Source organism: Elephas maximus, chromosome 2 (assembly GCF_024166365.1).
Source record: "Elephas maximus indicus isolate mEleMax1 chromosome 2, mEleMax1 primary haplotype, whole genome shotgun sequence".
Classification (NCBI taxonomy): domain Eukaryota; kingdom Metazoa; phylum Chordata; class Mammalia; order Proboscidea; family Elephantidae; genus Elephas; species Elephas maximus.
In genome coordinates, this window is record NC_064820.1 from 192,179,383 (window position 1) to 192,203,534 (window position 24,152).

The window sequence follows — 24,152 nt, forward strand, 5'->3', positions numbered from 1 at the left end:
TAGTGAAAGAGACAAAACATTTTTTACAGGAATGCTGCTTTGGAAGATAATGGAAACATAAAACAGCCTGAGTTGCTTGCCACCTTTTTTTTGCCATGTTACTTTCTCTTCTTTGCTACCGCTTCTCTTCTAAGAGGCTTCCAGTCATCTTCCTCCCTGGAAGGTGGCTAGTGGGGTCGGGGGAGGAAACCAACAGTGGTGAGCACCTATTATGCAACAGGCCCTGCATTTAATCCTTACACCCAACCTATGAGGCTGACTGTAACAGAAATGGAGGAACAGACTGGTTAGTGACTTACCAAGCATGCTAGCAAGTGGCACTGGGATGAATGCATGTGTGTCTGACTCAGACCCTCATTCTTAACAACCAGGCTAGGGCCTCCCCTCTTATAAATCCTATCATATTGTCGGTTTTCTGTGTTTTTCTCCTTCACTAAGCTCTGAGCTCCTCCCAGGTGAGACCATGTCTTCAGTGTATACATTAGGCACTCAACAAATGTCAGTTTCTTTACTCCTCTCCCTTTCCCTCCCCTCCCTCCACTAGACACAGGGTTGAATATGAGGTCTGATGAAAAGTCTGAATTCTCTGTAACTTCAGGTTTATGGCAATTGATTTAATTGAGGAAATAGTATTTGCATTAGCGATATGAATAACACAAAGTAGTAAGTACATTAAGTGTTCAGTTGGGTGTTAGAAAAGAGATTAATGAGGGCAGAAATAGACATGGTATATACACTCCAAGGAGCTCTGGTGGCACAGTGGTTAAGCACTTGGAGGCTAAACGAAAGGTCAACGGTTGGAACCCACCAGCCATTCCGCTGTCTTAGAGTCAATTCCGACTCTTAGCAACCCTATAGGACAGAGTAGAACTGCCCCCGTAGGGTTTCCAAGGCTGTCATCTTCACAGAAGCAGATTGCCACATCTTTCTCCTGCTGGTGACTTCAAACCACTAACCAACCTTTTGGTTAGCAGCCAGGCACTTAACCACTGCATCACCAGGGCTCCTCTGTAAAGATGACAGCCTTGGAAACTATGGGGGCAGTTCTACTCTGTTGTATACGGTGGCTATGAGTCAGAATAGACTCAGCGGCAATGAGTATGTACAGTCCATAAAAGATCTTGAGCAGTGTAGGATGAATAGAATCTGAATGTGAGTTTGTTCATTCAGACCACAAGCAGTTACTCACCCTATTCCAGGGCAAGCCTGGTGCTGGTATGGGGATGAGGAAACAGGGTAAATAAGTAAGGGAAAAGCCATTGGGGAATGAAGCTGATGCTTTCTGGGAGAAGTACGAAACTGAGGTTCAGAGCTGTCACATAAAGAACAAAGGTCAAGGTAGTGGGAAGAACTGGTCTTTCTTCTTCCCCCAAAGAATATTTTTTAGTAGGGATGAATGAGGGGTGGGTGCCAATTGCCAAGCATCAATTAATATCTCTCTCAGATTCACCTTCAGAAATACTCCAGTCTTATCAGGAAGAAAATTGGTTTTTGAAAGTGTCAAAAGGACTCAGCTTTTCCTGGAGATCTTCCAGCTTTCAGTTAATTAACCTCACTTCCGAAGCTGTGAAATCTTAACAGATCACAGGTCCAGAGGGGCCCGGGAAGAAAATATTTACACTCAAAAGGATAACTCACTTAAAAGATGTGTGCAAAATCATGAGGCAGGGCTCAATCTGTGTTCTAATATAGACTTACAGTGTAAGCTCTACATCATAGGGGAAGTTAGGATCTTTGGCAGCTGCCTTCAGGATGCAGACTCAGTGATAAAGCTGGAAGGATCATAGAGAACATCTAGGTCTATCCAGATTCCTCATGGTGAAGAAACTGGAACTGAGAGAGGTCAAACCCCTCACCCTGGATCTTAGAGTGATTGGTGGTAGAGCTCAGATTAGAGCTTAGCTCCCAGAACAGTGCTCCAAATGCAGCAAGGGTTAAAATGAATAAAATGTCTACATATATAAAGAATATCTCTGGAAGGACACACAGAGCAGGGGTTGCCTCTGAGAAGGAATTGGGTAGGAAAGGTACAGAACTGGGAGACTTAATATTCACTGAATACCCTTTTATATGTTTTCAATTTGTACCATGTATATATGTCACCAAATAAAAAATAATTTATTTTTAAAAATTCAATTGAGTCCTAAGTATCTATTGCTTTGTTGGGGAAACAAACAATTTGGGGGGGGGGGCGGCGAGAACCATTGTCTCATGTTTGTGTAAAACGTGTCTTCTGAGTCAGATTTGCCCCCTCCCTTCTGCTCGCAGCCCACCAAGCTGGGGTTTCTAACCGCAGTTTGGTCCCATCACACCACGGTTTGAATTTGGCACCAGAATCCTGCGCATGCCCAAATCAGGATCTTGGCACAAGTGCAGGACCTAAAGAACTGTGTCCTCCACCTGACCCACTCGACTTGAGCATGGCCTGAGTGGAAGATATTCTCCGGCACTGTGCAGCACCCCAGCCCCTTGGCAAAGCCAAATGTCTCATCATGCGGACTTCCTTTGCAATGTGACTCAGCACCCGGATCTCCAAATTGGTGCATGGGAGGGTCCAGGTTTTTGGATTTCATATGCCAATCCCTGCCCCCCAGGACTCGGGACTCGAGGACATAAAAGCTCCCTGCTCCCTTTGGATGGGGAGCTCGTGGTCTTTCAATTGCTAGGTCCCACATTGCTCCTTGTTTGCCCAGATAATAAATTCCCACTTTCTGTTCCTTTGCAATTGGTGGTGTATGTCCGTCTTATTTCCATCGGCTAATAGTACAGGACAAGAACCGCATTTGGTTACAATTCCATAGGAGAGAGTTCAAGTATTTTGGAAGTGGTGATGCCCGTTGGTTACAACTTTGTGACTAAAACAAGAAGCACCTCCTGGACCTCAATCCAATACTATTCCAGAGTACCAACTTCCTGCCAAATTTGACTGTGGCAGAAGCTGGCAGGATAAAACCCAGAGAAAGAAAAATCAATTAGTCAGTGATTTCATTCACTTCAGAGCAGGATGTAATTGTTAACAAACCTTGATGGAAAGGTCTCCTTTAGCCAAAATTCTGTTCTTTCCAAGACAACAGAAGATGCAAAGCCAGGAATCCAATGTAATTCATCAGTAAGTGCCTTCAATGGGCAAAGCCTCATGCTAGGAGATGAGCCTGGCTGCTCTGGGACCCCAAAGAACTGTTACCCAGTAGAGGAGATGAAAATCCCTGTGTCTGGTGGGGGGCAATGTTGCAGTAAAAGAGCAAACCATTGGAGTTTTTCCAAATACAGTATTAAGAGAGGACAGTCTGTAATGTCTTTCATGGAGGTTTAATGTACAAATCTTGTATGAGTGAGTGGGAACAAACTGGCTCAACTTCCCAAGCTATTCTATTGGAGCTTCAATTTTAAACTGCCATTGGCATGGGAAATTAGATATGGTTTGTGTTAGACTTAAAAAAAGAAAATAATTATAATCCTGTCAATTCCTGTGTGGCAGATTTCTTCAGTGGATATTGAGACCCTACTGTGTGCACCAGGGATTCTGGGGGATACAGATATGAAATTTACTCTTTTACTTTCTACATATCTACATATACCTACCTATCAATGTGACATATTTATAAAAGTATTAGCGGCTGTTAGATGGCTAAAATCTAGAGTTGTTCCTACTTCCTATTTAATCTACAGTTGATCTCTCAAATGATGTCCTTGAAAAATCTAATAATACTTACCATTCATTAAGTGCTTACTGTATGCACTGCGGTAAGTGCTTTGCCTGAATTATTTCACTTAATTCTCATATCAAGCTGGGGTATTTTTATTCTACAGAAGAGGAAATTGAGCCTCAGGTTAAACAACTTGTGCTGGCTCACACATGGTGGAGAAAAGATTCCAATCTAGGTTGTTGTGCATTCAACAAGTATTTAATGACTGCCTATGTGCCTTTTTTTTTTTTTATGTGCCAGCCACTGTGTCACGCATAGAGAGCGGACGATGAACAACGCTGTCAGTCCCTGCCCTCTTGAAGCTTATGGTCTTTCTGATTCCAAAGTCTATGTTTTTAACATTGGTATTATACTACTTCCCCTGATGTGTGCAAATAGGAGCGAAGTTTTCAAGGGCAATTACTCCTAGAGAAAACCGGCATTCTGAAGGGCTCTAGCCAAGTACCTATGCCCCCAATCTTAACTTTTCTGTGCTGGGAAGATAAATTCTTTGCTCTTAAAGAGTCTAAGAGCAGTCTGGAAAGAAGCTCTGATAACAAACCTGGGTTCCAGTACCCCCCCGCCCCGGAGCATTTACTAGCTATGTGACCTTGGGCAAGTAACTTAACCCCTCTGAGCCTTAATTTCCCTGTATGAAAAACGAGAGAAATAATATTGCATGTGTTTGCAGGAGAGCTAAATGAGATGAAGAGCCTACTTCATAGCACACGTTCAATAAGGGTCGCTGTTATTACCAGGATCAGGGAGATACAAGAAAACTTCAGGTCCTTGTGTTATTTAGCAAGGCCAGTTTGTCCAGGCGCTTCTATTGCATGGTTTGTACAGTTGTGTACAGCTGTTCTCTCAAAGGTGCACGCAGTCTGATTGACCCCTCTGTCTAGGGCATACGCGCTCAATAAATATGTTGAGTCAACGAATGAATGAATGAACAACTGAAGGCAAGATCAGTCTCTCAGGCAATCAAGAGGTTCAGGTAGGGAGGACATAGGTAAAACAGAACGTCGATACAATCGCCTTAAGTTAACGCCCTCTATTCCGTTAACTCCTTCAGGTTTCAGTGAACTTAAATTGTACAAGTGGCATAAGGATACTTCACGCCTCATCACGTAGTTTTGAAATCAGATAAAATGCTGGATGTGAAAGTCTTTCTAAATGGAACAACTACAAACGTGAAAGTGAGGCTCCTTATCAGACACCCCACGCCCACGCTTCAGAGGCCGGCGCCTGGCTCCCGCTCCGCCCCCTCTTCCTGGTTTTTCGCGTCGACCCGCCCCTCTGGCGTCACGTGATAGGGGTGGCTTGCCAGGCTGAGCCTCCGATTGGCCGGGCTGCAGAACGCCTCTTGATTGGCCTGCGGCCGGCGGGCCCCCACCTCCCTCCTCCTCCTCGCCGCGGCCCACGTGAGGGGGGCGAGTCACGCGATTTCCGGGAACCCGTCAGGAAGGACATAAACAAAACAAACCCGAGGCAGCATGGAGAGGGGCCGAGGCCCCTGCAGCGGAACAGGACCCAGCCCCTGAGCCGCCTCCACACCCACAGGTGAGCGCCGCTGCTCGCCGCCCGGAGCTGGCGGGGCTTGGGCTGGGGGACTAGCCGGGCGGGGGACAGAGGAGGGCCGGTGGCCTAGGAGCTGTGCCCGGCCCCTGGCCGGCGGGGACCGGGACCGGGCCGAGGCTGGGGGCGCGCGGGCCGTGGGCCACCGCCTGCCGGTCACGGGGGCATCCGTTCCCCTCCCCCAGCCCACCCCCGGCCCGGGACGGTTACATAAAAGCTCGGGGCGGCTGAAGGGGGGACCCGCGGGCGGGCAGCGGGCTGGGCCGGGAGTGGGCAGTGCCGAGCATCCGCCCTGTCAGGCCGCCGGGCCCTTCACGGCTGTCTTTGAGCCCGGGGCAGCGGCTGCCGGCAACCGGCCTGTCAGAGAAGCGAGCGGGTGGGAGGGGCCGGCGAAGGGAGGGAAGGCGGGCTGGCGGGGGAGGAGGAGAGGGGCGTGTGAGGAAGGGCCGGGGCCGCGGAGGTTGAAGCTGGGCCGGCAGAAGGCGAAGAGGCGCGGGCTGGGACGGGGTGGGGGGAGTCCAGGCAGGGAGTCTCGAGGGGACCCGCTCCCCCTTCCCTTTCCCGCCCCAGAGACGGCAAGAGGGGCCTCCCTCCCGGGATTTGTTTATATGTCTTCTCAAAGTAGCTTGAAGCGGCTCGGAGGCGGAACCCTCATCTGAGTGGCAGGCTTGCTGTCCAATGGGGCAGGCAGACGGAGGCTGCTACGCCAATGGGCGCGGAGAAGGCGGTGCCTCCATGACTCCGGTCGTTAGGCTGTGCCAGGGGTGGGCCGGGCGGGGCGGCCATGTTAGATGGGAGGGGACCAGTGGTGGTGGGTCACTGAGAGGGGAGGAGACAGGGCAAAGGGCGAGGGAGCCGGGCCGGGGGCGTTTCGGGTGTCCGAAGGCGAGTCCGATCGGACCAGGAAGTAGCTCAGGGGAACCTGACCCCGACCCACCGCTCTCCTCACTCGAGCAGAGGAGGCAGGGAAGTACCGAGGGCAGTCAAGCTACCCCTGGGGGTGGTTCCTGGGACTAGATGGAGCTCAGTCTGTGGATTCTCCCTCTTTCTCGGCCCTACGCTTCCTTCTCTGACAAATTCGATCGGCAAACCCAGTAATTGCCTTCCTTTAACCCAAGAAAACAAACCTTTTTTCTGTTTCTGAGCGGGCTTGGACCTTAAGGAGGTACTCGGATAACTAGCGGTCCGAATTTCTGCATCAGGCCTCAGATAGAGGCAGGCAGTGCGGGGGAAGTTCTGCTTTTCTGGATTTGAAAAGAGAAAACCGGGACCAGGAAAGCCGAGAAAGTTGAGGCCTGGGTGGGGTTTCCATTTTTTCAGAAGGATACCTTATTTAAAGATCAGAGCTCCGCTCTTAGTCTTAGTAGTAATTCGCCCCTCCTCATTGATAGTTCACATAAATCAACTTCAAGAGAAAACCGAGCCTTGAGAAAATTATTGAGATTTGAAGGTTCTTTAGGACTTTGTCTTGCGAATACTCTGCAGGTGAGAAATAGGATCAAGGTCTGACATCTTTTTAAAAAGCAGAAAAAAATGAAAACTATGTGAATCTTGTGGACTCTGGCAAAGTGATTGTCACTTGATTGTATTTTAAATATATATTTTTTCAGTTTTCTTTTAATACAAGTAGCTAGGAGAAACACCTTAGATGAAGAGGAACAATGATACGAGTAATTAGAAAATCACTTCTTTTACTTTAATGTAGCACGTGATTATTTTGGCAACATGTTGGCCCTGTTAAATGCTTACTTTAGACTTAGATCTTAACATCAGCTTACAACCTGTGACTACGTCGGTATTGCCAAGGGTATCAGGCATCTTGGGTTAAGCACTTAGAGTAGGAACATACCTCAGGTATATTTTTCAGGGGCTGTCAAGTTTGTTCAAGAGTTGACTGTATTTATTTAAGAATTGGCATTATCTCCTATTGTGTTAACTGGAGAAAAAATGATAATTGGTAAATGTTTTATTGATTTTTGTGTTTGGCCAGTTGACTCAGTCTGTTAAGAATTGTATGTAAAAATATAATCTCTGATTAAATCACTTGATAGACTTAAGTGTAACTGTTATAGCCAATAAAAATATTATCTTATTTTTTACTAGTTCTTATTTTATCAGTATTGTGTTATTTTCTAAACCCTGCCCCTCAACAATGCCCTAATTAATTATAAAAGGGAAGTGTAGCTAAATTTAAAAACGGTTTCATTGATACTTAGGATAATTACTCAACAAAGTTTTCGTTTTTGCATTGGGTGATAAATTCTGTCATCGTTGTTTAATTAATATAATGTTCTGTTATTTTAAGAATGGCAGGTAGATCCAACAGAATTTATTTGGCTTTAGTTCTTTTGTATGACTGGTCTAGCAGCTTTAAGGAGCTTTTTTTTTTTAGTGGCACAGTGGTTAAGTGCTGTACTGTTAACCGGAAGGTTGGTGGTTCAAACTCACCAGCTGCTCCTTGGGAGAAAGATGTAGCAGTCTGCTTCCATAAAGATGATAGTCTTGGAAACCATGTGGGACAGTTCTGCTCTGTCCTGTAGGGTTACTATGAGTCAGAATCGACTCAACACAGTGGTTTTCTTGGGAATCATAGAAGAGTTTAAATACATCTAGAAGAGGAGATTTTGGATGCTCCACTTACCATCCCATTGTCTGTCTAAGATGGTGGATGAAAACAAACTTGTGCAAGGACAGTGTCCTACTTAGTTTACTGGTTGGTTTTGTGTGGTTCTAGGATGCTAGTGTATGGGAAAGGAATAACTGTTATGGACCCGTATGTTTGTTGTGGTTAACTAAATACAAGTGACAATGAAATGTGATATGTTTGTATTAATCCAGCACAGTTTCTAAGGGATTAAGAGCTAAATCCATCATTTGCTTTTAAAGCTTACTTTTTAGTCAGGTTTGGTAGTTACATGATGTTTAATGAATTAACAGAGATTTATTTCCATGTGGATTTGTACTTGGGTGTTTTGGACAAGAATTCATTGCCTCTTCCGCCACATTCGGTAGCTCATTCCAGGGTAGCTAAATTTGTAGTCTAGACATAAATTTAATTGCCAGATCATTGGTTTTGAATTATTTTAAGATAGAGGTCAGCAGACTTTTTCTTAAAGGGTCAAATCAGATAATAAATACTTAGACTTGGTGGGTCATACAAGAATCCCTGTGCCCTGCAAATAGTTTGCACTGGACTATTAACCTACAGATGGGCAATTCAAACCCACCCAGCAGCACCACGGAAGAAAGGTCTGGTGATCTGCTTCTGTAAAGATTACAGCCAAGAAAACCCTATGGAGTAGTTCTACTCTGTAATGCATGCAGTTGCCATGAGTTGGAATTCACTTAACAGCAACAGATTTGGTTTTTGGTAGGTCATAAGGTCTCTGTCATAACTACTCAACTCTGTAATTATAGCATAAAAACAGGCATAGACAATGTGCTTGAGGCTGTATTCCTATAAAACTTTATTTACAAAAAAAAGCTGAGGCTCGATTTGACTTAGGGCCGTAATTTATTTGTCACCCCCTCTTCCGAAAGTCACTGGGTTGTGAGTATTTAGATGTTAAGATAGTAAAGAAAAAATACATATGCATTTTATGCCAGGTAATATTTGAGCACCTGCAGAATTTATGTGTCTCCTGCCTTGAAGAATTTTTAGTACAAGAGCACGTGGCAACATTGTGTTCTATATTTTTGCTTCATTTACATATAGATGTTTTCCTGAAAAGCTGTTTAAAGCAAACAGTAGTATAGCGGTACCAGCTGCTGTGGAATAGACTGTGACTCATGGTGACCTCGTGTGTGGGGGTCAGAGTAGAGCTGTGCTCTATGGAGTTTTCAGTGATTGATTTTTTTCGAAGTAGATTGCCAGGCTTTTCCTATGAGGAACCTCTGGGTGGACTCAAACTTCCAACCTTTCTGTTAGCACCCAAGTACACTAACTATTTGCACCACCCAGGGATTCCAGGATTGGTATATTAAATCTTATTTATTTAGAAGATGCATTCTCACTGCAAAAAACATTGGCTTCAGGATATACGTAAGAAGCTTAATATATTCAGAGTATGGTGCTGTTATGGTTTACAAGTTCATTTAGCATATCCTTCCTAACAAAACCGTGTAACAGCTGTTTCGAGAAATTAGTCAAGTGACTAATTTCAACACATTGAGCTTTTACCTTCAGATACATTATACAGTTAATGTAGTAGTCACGTTGGTTGTGCTATTGTCTGGGATGTTTGTAGAATTACCTAAGTAGGGTAGGATGCTTTTTTCAAACAGGGCAGAAAAAGATACAAGCTGCCCCGCCTCCCCTTCCTTAGAAAATGTCAAGTGGTGCTAAGTGTCCAGTGAAGCAGAGATGCCATACCTAAAAATATTACACAGGCAAATACTTAATTTTTTTATGAATAGCTTTTTTTTTTGTAATATTTCACGAGGTCAGTCGACTTGAACTAGATTTCAAGTGGAAGCATAAGAATTTAAAAATGTATTGACCTCTTTGAATTGAAAAGTATCATGTGGACTGTAATCTTGTTTCTAGTTCTGCCTAGTCTACTGTCTGGCTGGGTGACCATAGACAGTCTCAGTTTATTGATTTGTAAAAATTAGTGGGGATTAATGATGTTTTCCATCTCACAAAAGGATATTGGGAATTTGTTAGTCATTGTGTTCTCAAGCTTTTGTACCTTTGAATATGCTGGTCCTTGGAGCTGCTTGGAACCACCTCTCAAATCTAGTTTTTCTTTTTTCTTAATGTCACTGTACTCTCAGTTTATCTTTATTAGCACTTGCCCCACTGTTAAACTTCTTGAGGTCAGATTCTGCCTCGTTTTTGTAACTCCAGTGCCTAATACTATGCCTGACACCTTTTAGTGTCTCGGAAGTGTTTCAGTAAATGAGTGAATTGCTGAAGACTGCTTATCTGGAAGGTAATAAAGTCTACTATTAATAGAGATGTTGGACTTTTCTTAGTTCGAAGGTAAATTTCCTCAGGGAGGAAGTAATCACCATCTGCTCAAAACAAAAAGCCTTCTTTTTAAAATTGACCCTGTTAAGAAAGTTTGTAGAGAAGCTATTTTGATGATATCTAAAAGTCCCTTGAATTCTTTTGTTAATTTGTTTTCAGATCAACTCCATTCAGGTACAAAAGCAAAGTTGTGGTTTGTCCTTTGGATTGTCATTAGCTCTTGCAACACTTGGTCTCTGGGTGTTTGGCAAATATGAATGGGGTTGTTGCTTATGTCTTAGAGGTTTGGGATAACTGTTCATCTGTTTTGCATGGCCCTTTTGGGGAAAGCACTGTAAAATCATTCTTGCTAATAAGTCAGATTGACCCTTGTGGGGTATGTTAGACATGGAGAGAGAGCTTGATGCCAGGGACTGACTGCAGGATGCTTTGTGAGTATAATCCCATTCCACTGCCAGCCAAGCCTTGTATGTCTTTTTACCAGTTCATGGCCCTTCTTCCAAAATCTGTTTTGTAACTGTCCTTCCTATACAGCTTTCTGGCCTCCTGATCTCCCTACTGATTCAGGCAACTCAGATCATCTCATCATTCTGCCCCTTGTACACCTTTTGTTAACAAAGTCATGCTTTACTTGCTTTGGGCATTATTGACTTTGACAGTTTCCTGTGAAAGCTTCATGAACTTGCAGATTTCTTGTCCTCCACTTTTCTTCAGTTCCTTGCTGTACATTTCTTTTCCTCAGTATAATGAGGAAAATTTTTGAACATTTCAGGTACTTTTTTTTATTTTATGGGGGAAGTTCCCTCTTTGGTTGCCTTACTTCATTCTTGACGGAATTGCTGCCTTCTCTGTTACAGGTTTTTCCTTCAATGAAAAATTTAAAGCATTACAAAAGTAAAACTTTAAAAAAGGTCATTGGTGGTATGGGAGGAAATTAGGGGTAGGATGGACATCCTTGTTGTTGTTAGGTGCCATCGAGTCGGTTCCAACTCATAGTGACCCTATGCACAACAGAATGAAACACTGCCCGGTCCTGTGCCATCCTTACAATCGTTGTTATGTTTGAGCCCATTATTGCAGCTACTATGTCAGTCCACCTCGCTGAGGGTCTCCCTTTTCCTCTGACCCTGTACTTTACCAAGCATGGTGTCCTTCTCCGGGGACTGATCCCTCTTGAGAACACGTCCAAAGTATGTAAGACGCAGTCTCGCCATCCTTGCTTCTAAGGAGCATTCTGGTTGTACTTCTTCCAAGACAAATTTGTTTATTCTTTTGGCAGCTCATGGTATATTCAGTGTTCTTCACCAACACCACAATTCAAAGGTGTCAATTCTTTTTCGGTCTTCCTTATTCATTGTCCAGCTTTCACATGCATATGATGGCTTGGGTCTGGCACACTTTAGTCTTCAAGGTGACATCTTTGCTTTTCAACACATTTTTTGGACATAGCCTTGTTCAAAATAGTACCTTCTTCAGGAATCAATTCACTGTAGAGTTCCCTTTGAAGAGCAAGGCTTCTGTGATTCTAATTGTGTGGTATAAAACAAGATAGGCTTACACAGTTTTTTGAACTGTTTTATAGTAAAGGTTTTTGTTCTTAATATTAAATCTGCTGGAGTTGCCCATAGACTAGTCAAGGAGACAGACATTGTAGTTCAGTGTTATGATGGTATTTCGGAACCAGATGTCTGAAAGTATGGAAGGGGACCGCGAGCTCTGTGCGGGAACGTTGGAGAAGCTTTGCAGAAAAGGTGGCATATGAACTGGGTTTGGAAGAATAGTGAAGGAAGCATTCTAGTCCAAGTCAAGGAGGTATAAAAGGAAAACATGGCGGGTGTGATGGGATTAGGTATGAGAAGACTTGAGCTAAGGCAGCGATGGGGCATGGAAGAGGAGGACAGACTGCTGTGTGAAATTTAGGACAAATGAACTTTTTTCTCTCATCTTGTCCTCCGATCCTCTTGGGCCAGTCCATGCTGTCAGGTCTCGGGTCTCTTCTCTTTAGCTCTGCCTTTGGTCATTTGGTCTCTTTTCCCCTAGTTTTTAGTTTTCCTTTCAGTTCTTTGTCAAGATCTGACCCACCTCCTTTCTTCTTTCTCTTCTAATCTGTTGGTACCAAAGGCTGTACCTTTGATCCTGAAGAAATGTGTGCCCCTTGCCTTTATTTCACCCTCCTGGTTCCCTCCCAAAGAAGCCCTGGTGGCACAGTGGTTAAAGTGCTCAGCATTAACTGGAAGATTGGTGGTCTGAACCTACCGGACGCTGTTTGTGAGGAAGATGTGGCAGTCTGCTTCTGTAAAGATTCCTGCCTAGGAAACCCTATGAGGCAGTTCTACTCTGTCCTGTAGAGTCAGAATTGGCTCGATGGCAATGGGTTAGGTTTTTTTATTGTTGTTCCCTCCTGTCCTTTATACCCTTTGGGTTTCTGTTTGACCCTTACCTGTCCTTTTCATTTTGCTTTCTTCAACAACAAACAGCAAACAGATTCTTCTGTACTATCTGCTTTATTGCATTTGGGAGAGCAGTATATTAAATCTGTGAGTTTATTCCCTCTTTGGAAATCATGTAAGATCAACTAGTCTTTGATATCTAGCCAAGTACTAATTATCCATCTGTATGAATTTCTTTTTATGAAACATTTTACGTCGTATTCAAAGATGTTACTTCTTGTGGGCTACAGTGTAGAATATGACTACATATTTGCTGTATTTTCTGCTTATGTACCTTAAAATTGTTCTGTAATAAGATCCAATTCAAATCTTACCTTTTTCCTGAAGCTTCCGTGGTAGACTTGGTAGTATTCTCTGTAGTTTTATAGTATTTCCTGAACACCTCTTTTTAAAAAATCAGCTTTGAGGTATAATTTACATAAAGTAAAATCTGCCCGATTTTAAGTGTACAGGGTGAGTTTTAACGAATGTACCCAGTCGTCTAGCTTCCACCACAATCAAGACATAGAACATTTCATCGCTGCAAAATGTTTCCTCATGCCCCTTTGCAGCCAGTCCCCTTCCTGTACCCCATCCCCAATCACTGACTTGCTTTCTATCACTACAGCCTTACTTTTCTAGGATTTCACATAATGGAGTCATAGAATTTGTAGTCTTTTCAGTTTGACTTCTTTGACTTAACATAGTGTTACTGAGATTTATTCATGTTGTTTTGTGTATCAGTAGTTGATTCCTGTTTATTGTATGGATGTACCACAGTTTATCCATTACCAGTTGATGGACATTTGATTTGCTTCTAGATTTTAGGCTGTTATGAATAAAGCTGCTATAAACATTCACGTACAGGTCTTTTAAATACCTCTGTTTAATGGTGGTGCAGTGATTAAGTGCTCGACTGCTAACTGCAAGGTCAGCGGTTCGAACCCACCAGCTGCTCCATGAAGGAAAGATATGGCAGTGTGCTTCCATAAAGATTACAGCCTTGGAAACCCTACGGGGGAGTTGCACTATGGGTCTCTCTGAGTCGGAATTGACTTTACGGCAATGGGTTTGGCTTTTGGCTTTTCTTAACATTTTAGTACGTTTTATTTGGAAGTTGGAGTCCCTGAGTGGTGCGAGAGGTTAATGTGCTTGTCTCCTAACCGGAAGGTTGGAAGTTTGAGTCCACCCAGAGGTACCTCAGAAAACAGGCCTGGTGATCTACTTCCAAAAAATCAGCCGCTGAAAACCCTATGGAGCAGAGTTCTACATTGACACATGAGAGTTGCCATGAGTCGGAATTGACTGCATGGCAACTGTTGTGTTTTTTTTGTTTTTGTTTTTAATTTGAGAGTGAGTTGCAGAGTGGTTAAGAGTGAAGACCCTCAAGGTAGCTGAGATCGCATCCAGGGTATTTGTTTGCTCTGTGGTTTTGAGCATCTCTAAGCTTAGATTCCCCATTTCAAATGGGATTGGAGCAAGTTAGAGAATACATGCCAGTTTATTTAATTCAGTTCAGTTGGTTGTTTTACCATACGTATGTTGCCAGATCTGATTTCTTTTTCCAAGAGAGTGGCATTTGATCAGAAATCAGAAATTTTATGCAATATTTCCAGTTAAAGTGCTGGCAATTAAAATGAAAAAAACTTAAAACACTGTGTGGGCTGAACAAAACCCATCTGTGGGCATTGATTTGTGGCTGCAGGCCAGTTTTGAGACCTTGACTATAAATCTTCAGTTAATGTTGTCTTGTTTTAAAATGTACGTAACTCTGAGTTCAGAGAACTCATTAGATCTCTGTTTTCCTTTGTTTTGCTAGTTGTACAAATCCTAAGTTAAAAACCAGTTAATTCTGTATATGAGTTTTAGTCTTTCCTCTTGACGGGGGATATTAAGAATGCTGAGTGCCTGATGCGGAGTGGGTCTAGGTTCTGGTTTCTGTTTGTGCTTCTTCTCTGAGAGCTGCTGATTCTGTTCACTGCCGTTTTCTCAGCAATCGGGATAGCCTGTGTCCCTTGTTTGATTTATTCTGAGCCCTTTTGAAGCAAGGATAAACTAAATTGTGCGTGGGGGGGTGGGGGTGTTAGTACGTTTATTATGGATACAAAGATGAATTTTATCTAAGTCCAGCCCCATAAATTGCCCAGAATCTATGGTGAAGCTAGTATAACTAACTATAAAGAAGCGATAAATTGTATGTAACTGTTTCAGTGATAAGAGCAGTCATCTCTCAGAAGAGGCCCTTTCCCATTGTACTTCTACCGTCAGTTCTTTATTGTATATACAGATGACTAGTTTGCAGCTTTGTGAATTGCTTTGTGAATCCAAAGATTCTCTTCCTGATTAAGCCAGCATAATTGACATTCAGTCTCATAAAGCTGGGGGCAAGGGTGTTAAATGACCTGTCTTGCCTGAGTAGCCCTTATTCGCTATTTCCAGGTAGCTAGGTTTTTATGATAATTAAATGTGGAATTTTAGATAATCTAGGATTCTGAGTTGAGTGTGGGTTTATTCCTTCGTAACAGTAACATCTCAGGAACATCATATACCGAGGAAAAAATCTGAGAAGAAAAATAGCCCCATTTATTGAGTATCTATTTTGTGCCACTAGCAAGACACTACATATTATCATGAATCACAATATCCCTGAAAAGTAACAGGGAAAATTCTTGCATTTACACATAAAAGAAGATGAGTGAGTCTCTGAAATGAAATTCCAAATATTCAGTTACAAAGTAGAACTTTTTATCTGGAATCTAGATTTTGCTCCTCAGAAAGCAAGCCTGTTATGAGTATGAGAGCCAAAGAGGCACCCAGCCTTTTTCAGTATTGAAAGAGATGACTGTGCAAAACTGTATTCCAAATCTTTTTGTAGCCCCGTGCCCATAACTTCTATACCAGCGGGTCTGCAGCGCTGTGCCCATGGTATATAGCCCATTCACACAGTAGGAAGGAATTTGAAATTTTTCTTTAGTATATGTTCATGTCACATTTGAAAACATGTCAAATATGAAAAAGGAGAGAGGAGACAATAACTTTGGAAGAAGGGCCCAGAGCCCTGATAGTGTAGCACCAAAGCTCTTAGGGAGTGCCTTTAGTGTTTGGTGACAGAGGTTGCACTGGAATCGATCTGTGCTCAAGTGTCTTCTCGCCTTCACCACTGTCTGCTTTTATGGCGCTGCCTTTAATTGTGACAGGGTTGCTGTGCCCTTTTACATTTTGTGGATTTCTGCAGAACAGCTCAGAAAACTAAGTTATTTTTTAAAAACTCAGATCTTTAACAGTCTGCTTAAAATATTTTGTTCTAATTAAAAATTTGCTGTGCGTGGCTGTGAGAGAGACAGACAAAGAGAATGAGAAAGAGAAAACAATGTAAAATCAGTGTAAAATGTTTCAGTTGGTTTAAATAATTTTAAATCCTACTCCTTCTTCTACCCCATTCCTCCCTAAACAAGAATTATCTCAGGTCTTTAAAATCAATTGAAATTCAAACAGTACTCCTGGAAAAGAAAAGAAAAAGGTCAGGAGTACAATTTTAAATATTTTTACTATATAATATTACAGTGGTTAAAGACTCACGTTAACACACTACTACAGGATACTTCGGAGCACATAAGAGATGCTCAATAAATGTATATTGAATGACTGACTTCTTTGTAATGTTCTCTTTCTGTATGAAGAGCGTCGCACCTCTGATTCTTTATCCAGAGGGACCTGTGATCTTAGAGGATTTCCCATTCATTGTCAGCCAACTCTTGTCTGGATGCCTGCTCTGGGCAAGGCATTGCTCTTGGCACTGTAGTGAAATTGACGTGAGCTGTGATGGCTATTCTCAAAGATTTTACAATCTGGTGGAGGAGGCAAGGTGTGGGAGAGGATGAAGAGGAAGAATGTTTTGAGCAAAGGCATGATGACCAGAGTCTCACTGTTGGAGATTCTTAGTGGAGTGCAGTGGGATTGTATGTACATCAAGTATTTGGGAAGACAGTAAGATCAATATAATATTAGTGTTAAGTGGAAGATGGAGTTGGAAAGATAGTTTCATTGTGTTCGAGTATTTCAGATATTGCCCAGGAGATGTTTAGGAGTTGTTGGTGACTTATGAGCACAGTGCTCACATGTGGTGGTGGTTTAAAGAGGATAATCTTATGGTAGGGCGTAAGAGAGGGAGAGGCTGGAGACAGGAAGATCGGTGGGGCAAATATTGGAATGGTAAATATGAGAAGACGAGGGCCAAGTAAGGGTCAAGAAAGTGGGAAGGGCGAAATTAAACATGGACGTGTGCTGGGTACCAGTAAGTGGCCAGTGCGTAGTTTGTTCAAGAGAATGGCATGATTTAACAAAGCGAGTGGGGAGGGGGAAGAAGAGAGTTAAGGCTGAGATCAGCGTTTCACGCCTGGGTGACAGAGAGTGATGGCACTATTGATAGAATAGGAAAGTTTGAATGGGGAGGTGCCATGCTGTGGATCTCCTGCCCTTACCTGTCGAGGCTGCAGGTGGGGATTTGGGAGTCCCCTAGAGATGATCTTTGAGGCACTGAAGAGTAGAGATGGTCTCTGTGCTGATAGCTTTGCATGGCAGCATTCATTTACTGAATGGCCTTAGACAAATCTGTTATCCTTGCTAAACTCTTTAAAAATAATGTGAAAGGGGCTAGACGGGGTAGGGAGTGATGCTAATGCTGATACTTACCCTGACTTCTTCACCAAGTTATTTTATGAAAATCCTCATGTTGTTTTATCAGATGACAGGGTAGAGTGATGTGCTTTGTAATTTGTAAACAGCTGCACAAATGCAAAGTGTGAAGATTTTGTCTCCGGTGGTAACCAAGGGGGGCGGGGGTTAGAACTGCAGTCTTTGGTTCTGTCTGAAACTGTTCCACTGCTCTTATTCTTGTGCTCTGAACAACTTAGCTGACAGGTATAAAGGCTGCAGAAAACCCCAACATTTGTAGTTGTTAATGTTCAGAAATAAAAAGTTACGCTTCCCATTCAACTCAGAGTGATCTAGGGACCTGCTTGAATGGTTTTATTGGTTCCCAAGGGGTTTTCATAAGCTACCACTTGCTGTCTTTGCAGCCCAAATATTAGACTTGGGCAGAGCCTTTGGAAAGAAATCAAGCAAAATTCTGAGAGGTCTCGTGTCTTCCTCCAAGAGTGTATCTAAGTGGAGATCATTTTTGAGATTTAGTATCTTAGCTCCTCGGGTTCTCAGTAAAATCTGGTTTTAATTAATTTTTTTTTTTTTTGGCAAACTGAATTCAACCCCCATATTTTTAAAACTCTCTGAGTGAGAGAGGCAAAAGAGGAGACTATTAATTAGATTGATCTTGGGATAGAAAGTTTGCGGTGATATCACAGAAGGACCTCGTATGTTTATAAGGTCGTGGTAAGTACTGCTTTGGCTAGGACGGTTATCTTTTCTTACCCAGGCTGAGGGAGAAGACATCTTCACCTGTCTTCCATCCTTAAAGAGTAGTAGCAGCAGATTTGGAATGTAAATAATGAGGGTCTTTTCTTAATAAGGAAACCCCGGTGGCGTAGTGGCTAAGTGCTACGGCTGCTAACCAAAAAGTCGGCAGTTCAAATGCGCCAGGTGCTCCTTGGAAACTCTATGGGGCAGTTCTACTCTGTCCTATAGGGTCACTATGAGTCGGAATCGACTCGACAGCACTGGGTTTGGTTTTTTAAAATAATTCCTGACATAAACTATATCCATTGAGTTTGAAATTTACTTGCCTGTTTTCTAGAGATTTACTAGAAGATGAAGAATAGTGATTCACCTTGAATTGTGTTTACAAGATTTATAGTACATAATAAAGGGGAGAACTTGGCCCCCTCATTCCCCCTACACACACGCACACACACCCACAGACACCCACCCACACACCCCCTGTCCTCTGCTTCCTCAGTGGTTTGGAGGTTTAAGGATCTCAGATTTCTGCTGTACCATGGAACAGGTAGTGGCTTGACTTAGTAAGGATCCGAAAGATAGTTTTGCAGAGTAAAGTAGTTTTGAGAAAGGAAGGAATGGTTGAGAGGGACATACGGTGTATAGAAGGCTAGGTGGAACGCGTGGTAGATGGGTTATGCTCAGCTAACGAGCTTGGGCAAACCAATAAATGTCTTTCTTGACAAACAGGCAAGTCCCTGTGGTATACACATTGTATAAACTTTTGCATTATCAAGTCAGTGTTTTCTTCTTTTGTTTTAATTTTACTGGGGATTAAATTAGAATTGTGAATCTGGTACTGTTTTACAGATAGGGCATCAAGAACTCTGCCCACATGAAAGAAAGGATGAGCATGAACCAGCAAAGATTAAAAAACATCAAAATAAACCACAGTAGATAAATTATATAAGAGTGTAAATGTATTCCCTCACCAATCTGTCTGCTTGTCATTCTGTTTTGGCTTGAGTGTTGCTGTGAAACTGGCTGGGAGCTATGCCACTGTTATTTAAAATACCAGCAGGGTCACTCATGGTAGACAGATTTCATCAGAACTTTCAGACCAAGGCAGACAAGGAAGAAAGGCCTGGTGATCTACTTCTGAAAATTAGCCAATGAAAATCTTATGGGTTAAAGCAGAACATCATCTGACTTGCTTTGAACGCATCATCAAGAGGGATCATTTGCTGGAGGAGGACATCATGTTTGGTGAAGTAAAGGGCCAGCGAGGGCAAGGGAGACCCTTGGTAAGAGGAATGGGCACTGTAGCCACAACAATGAACTCGAACATGACAGTCCTGAGGATGACGCAGGACTGGGTAACATTTCATTTTACTGTGCGTAAGGTTGCCATGAATCAGAGTTGACTCAGTGACAGCCATCTATCTATCTGTAAATATATTGGCAGTTTTTAAAAAATTGTGGTGAAAATAGACACAGCAAACACCAGTTCAACAATTTACACATGTACAGTTCAGTGACGTTGATTACATTCTTCAAGTTACGCCACGAATCTTGCTATTTTCTTGGCATTTCTTAACGACAATTTTGACATCTATCCTGATGAATGTTGGGTGACCCGGAAGTGCTTCTTACCATTGTGAGGAGCCAGTTCCCTTGAGTTACTGAAAGGGGCATATAAACAAACTGTTGACCCTCTCATATTAGCTGTGTCCTATGCCAGTTCCATGGAAACCCTGGTGGCGTAGTGGTTAAGTGCTACGGCTGCTAACCAAAGGGTCAGCAGTTTGAATCTGCCAGGTGCTCCTTGGAAACTCTATGGGGCAGTTCTACTCTGTCCTGTAGGGTTGCTATGAGTCAGAATCGACTTGACGGCCCTGGGTTTGGTTTTTTTCGTTTATGCCAGTTCCATATAAAAGGGGAGCTGCAGGGATTGTGGTCATCATGTATCTGCTTGTTCATAAGATATTCTCATTATAAAGAAATTTATTTTTTTTATATGAACTTTTAAAAAATATGTGCACTTTCAGGGATCAGCTGAAACCTTCAAACTGAGAAGGAGCATGGTTTAAGAGCCCTTGGATATGTATGTGAGCTGCCTAGGGCACCCTAGTCAGCTCTTGGTTTGGCTTTTACAGTTAGGATTAGTGGTTTAAGTTTTGGTAAGAGGTCCTCTGAGTATTCCTATTATCTTGCTTTACCTGTTGCCTTGCCTAGCATACAAAAAAACCAAAAATCACCAAACCGGTTGCTGTAGAGTCTGTTCTGAATCATGGCAGACCCATGTATATCAGAGTAGAACTGTGCTCCATAGGATTTTCAGTGCCTTTGCTCTTTCAGAAGCAGATTGCCAGGCTTTTCTTCCAAGGTACTTCTGGGTGGATTTAAACCACCAGTCTTTCAGTTAGTAGCCAAGTACTTAACCATTTGCGCCACCCAGAGACTCCTTAGCATGTATATTGTCAGGTGCCATTGAGTCAGTTCCAATTCATAGCAACCCTATGTACAACAGAACGAAACACTGCCCGGTCCTGAGCCATCCTCACAACCATTGTTATGTTTAAGTCCATTGTTGCAGTTACTGTGTTGGTCCATCTCATTGAGGGTTTTCTTCTTTTTTGCTGACCCTCTACTGAGCATGATGTCCTTCTCCAGGGACTGATCCATGGATAACATGGATAACATGTCCAAGGTATGTGAGACAAAGTCTCACCATCCTTGCTTCTAAGGAGCATTCTGGTTGTACTTCTCCCAAGATAGGTTTGTTTGTTCTTTTGGTAGTCCATGGTATATTCAGTATCCTTTTCCAACATCACAATTCAAAGGCATGAGTTCTTCTCCAGTCTTCTTTATTCATTGTCCAGCTTTCACATGCGTAGGAGGCAATTGAAAATACATACCATGGCTTGGGTCAGGCACATTTTAGTCTTCAAGGTAACATCTTTGCTTTTCAACAATTTAAAGAGGTTTTTTGCAGCAGGTTTGCCCAATGCAGTGTGTCTTTTGATTTCTTGACTGCTCCTTCCATGGGTGTTGCTTTTGGATCCAAGTAAAATGAAATCCTTGACATCCTTAATCTTTTCTTTGTTTATCATGATGTTGCTTATTGGTCCAGTTGTGAGGATTTTTGTTTTCTTTATGTTGAAGTGTAATCCATACCGAAGGCTGTGGTCTTTGGTCTTCATCAGTAAGTGCTTCAAGTCCTCTTCACTTTCAGCAGGTAAGGTTGTGTCATGTGTATAACACAGGCTGTTAATGAATCTTCCTCCAATCCTTGAAGCATGTATAGTAAGCCTCAGTATGTGATTAATCAGTATATGATTAAATGGTTTTATCTAGGGTGGCACCTGGTAGAAAGGACTATGAGAGATTGAAACTGATGGTCTTCAAGTGGTACCATTGCTGCTTGTACATCAATCATTTGCTCTAACTGACTGCTTCAGAAAGCTAGTTATTTGTTACAGGAGTTCTTTTCCTGTGCTTATGAGCTATTGTTGATTTTTTTTGAATGAGCCTAGGTACAGAAAATCTAGTGGTAAATATTTCTGATAGACTACAGTCCTCTCTCCCTTGAAAAACTCACAAAAGTTTATTGGGAACTGGTGAGCCAGTGCTACAAACAAAAGGAATTAATTTAGTCTTTTCCCTACTTTTTCCAAAGAAGCATTAGTCTGAAAGATAGGGGGTGGAGGAGGATTTTATGATCAAATAGGTTTGGGAAATGGGATGTGCTGTGTCCACCTACTCGTGATTTATAATGCACATCAGCACGTTAAACTTCCCAAGAAGTCCTGAAGAAGAATTAAAGGAAGCTTAACAGTTTTGTTCAGTGTATGTTTTTCAAACTTCACAACCCTTTTGTTTGTTGAATAAACATTCCTTGGAACAAATCTTACTCAGGTCATACATTGGTTGGGAAATTAGATCATTGTTTTTTATGTACTTTAATATCAAAGCTTTGAGTAAAATGTGGATATTCTTGAGCCCAAAGAAGTGTGAAGGCGTCCTGAAAAATTATTACACACCTTTCTCCTCAGTGCTATTTAGTCATTTAAGCATTATTACTTATTAGCCGTTCGTTGATGGTTCCTTGGCATAGGGTGCAGCTTTGGAGCAAAGTATCATTATGGAAGATGCTATGTAATGGTAATTTCTATAGAAGCCTTTATTCTTTTCTTTTCTTCCACTTTTGGATGGGCATTTTTGTTCTTCATGGTTGTTTTACAATAAATGCTTGGATTGGTACTAAGCATTTCTGGAAAAGGGATATGAAACATTGGGGATGAAGATAGTTTGTTGTGAATTTGGGTTGTTAGTTTTAGAGATAGGATGAGTTAATTTATCACCAAAATGGGGTCCTACTGCTTGGGTTAGATTCCCCCAACCCCATCCTATGTACTGCTACTTGAGAGACTAGGAGAAGCAACTAAGGTGCTTCATTACCCAGGTGAATGAGCCCAACCCTTTACATGATGGATAATTCTGTTTGAAAATTGGCATCTTTAGAACATTCAGCCCTTTGTTTCCAACAGCTGTTACAGATGTTGAGTTTCTGAGCTGGACCAGCTATGGGACAAAGAAAGTATTAGCGAAATATACCTAACCCATCTATGGATGATAATCACCTTTCCAAATCTGTTTTATTACTGCATCCTAATTTAGTATCTCATTTATTTTCATAACATCCCTGTTACATACTTAAGAGTTGTTATTCCTCGGATGTGGGAGCTAAGGTAAAAATTAAGTAACTTGCTCCAATTCATAAGGCTGTTTTGTTTTAATTATGGGATTAAAACTAGAACCCACATCTCCTATCTCCCAAACAAGTGCTCTTTTTGCTTACTGTTAAGTGAACCCCAAAACCCACTGCCATCAATTTGATTCCCACTCATAGCGACCCCACAGGGTTTCCAGTCTTTGCAGAAACAGACTGCCACATCTTTTTCCCGTGGAGCCACTGGTGGTTTTGAACTGCCCATCTTTCAGTTAGCAGTCGAATGCTTTAACCACTGCGCTACCAGGGCTTGTTTTAATTCTAAGTGTTTAAACAGTTTTAAAAAGAAATAGTTACATTTGAATGGAAGTTTTATGGCTTAGAAAACTCGGTAGCCATGAGAAAATACTATTGTTTTCTTTCGAGAGATGAAGAAAATGAGGCTTCGAAAGATTGACTCACGCAGTGTTGTATAATTTGCAAGTAATAGCTGTGACTAGAACTTAGCTCCTTCTGTCCAGTGTTTCCCTGCTAAACCAAGCTGTTGGTAGGTGGTGTCTTTAGTAGATGCCAGTACATATATGTTGACTAGAACTTAACTTCAGCTCTGTTGCTAGTAAGAGAGTGTTTCTAGGCTTTAGAGGATATCAAACTCTTCTCCCGGATCCAGGTTATAGACTAGAAGTACACTGGTCCACTTTATTGAATGTATGACTTGAACCAGATGCCATTTGGGGGCCTAAGTTATAAGTCTAGAAAAAGTGGCTGGCCTGATTTTTCACAGGAGTCAGAGGAAGAGTTGGGGCCGAGACGGCCTACAAGCAGTGGGACCAGAGCTTGAGGTTACATGAGATGCTGGGCAAGAACGGGCCTTTGGCAGGGGCAGGGATCAATCTCATTCGAGGGCGGCACTGGATTGAGCCATGGAGTTGTTTCTAGGCCCAGGCTGGGTACGTGACAGTGTTCCCTAGGTTTGGCCAGCGAGCCCAAAATGACAGCCCACCAGAGGGGAGAGCCCAGCAAAGATCCAGGAAACAAAAATTGTAGTCAATTTGTTAACCTAGTTAAGCAGAACAGTCATCCAGTCCCTTGTTGACTATCTCTTATTTGTTCAACAAGAAGCCTTTGAAAGCGAAATAATGTAACACTCCAAGCTTCTATCCCAGAGAATATGTTAACCACAGAAGGCAGGTCAGTTTAAACTGGCTATGTCCATTAATTTTAAGAAATGATACTGCATCTAGATTGAATGAGAGTGAGTTCAGTTTAGGGCAGTGGTTCTCAAATGCTATGAAGGATAAAAATCATCTGGAGGGCTTCTTAAAACACAGATTGCTGGGCCGCACCCCCAGAATAGTACTGAAATA

General features: G+C 42.4%; 1 protein-coding gene across 3 annotated transcripts in view; it reads left to right on the forward strand.

Moving 5' to 3' along the window:
- The first annotated feature begins 5,120 nt into the window (after positions 1 to 5,120).
- The window catches only part of CREBRF (CREB3 regulatory factor), a 65,110-nt gene continuing 46,078 nt past the window's right edge, over positions 5,121 to 24,152 (forward strand). For 2 of the 3 annotated variants that reach the window (XM_049874325.1, XM_049874327.1), the window contains exon 1: positions 5,121 to 5,246. The gene's annotated coding sequence lies outside the window, so the exon portion shown is untranslated. Of the gene's footprint in view, positions 5,247 to 6,094; positions 6,747 to 24,152 lie in introns of those variants that run through there. The other variant, XM_049874326.1, reaches the window with a different exon arrangement.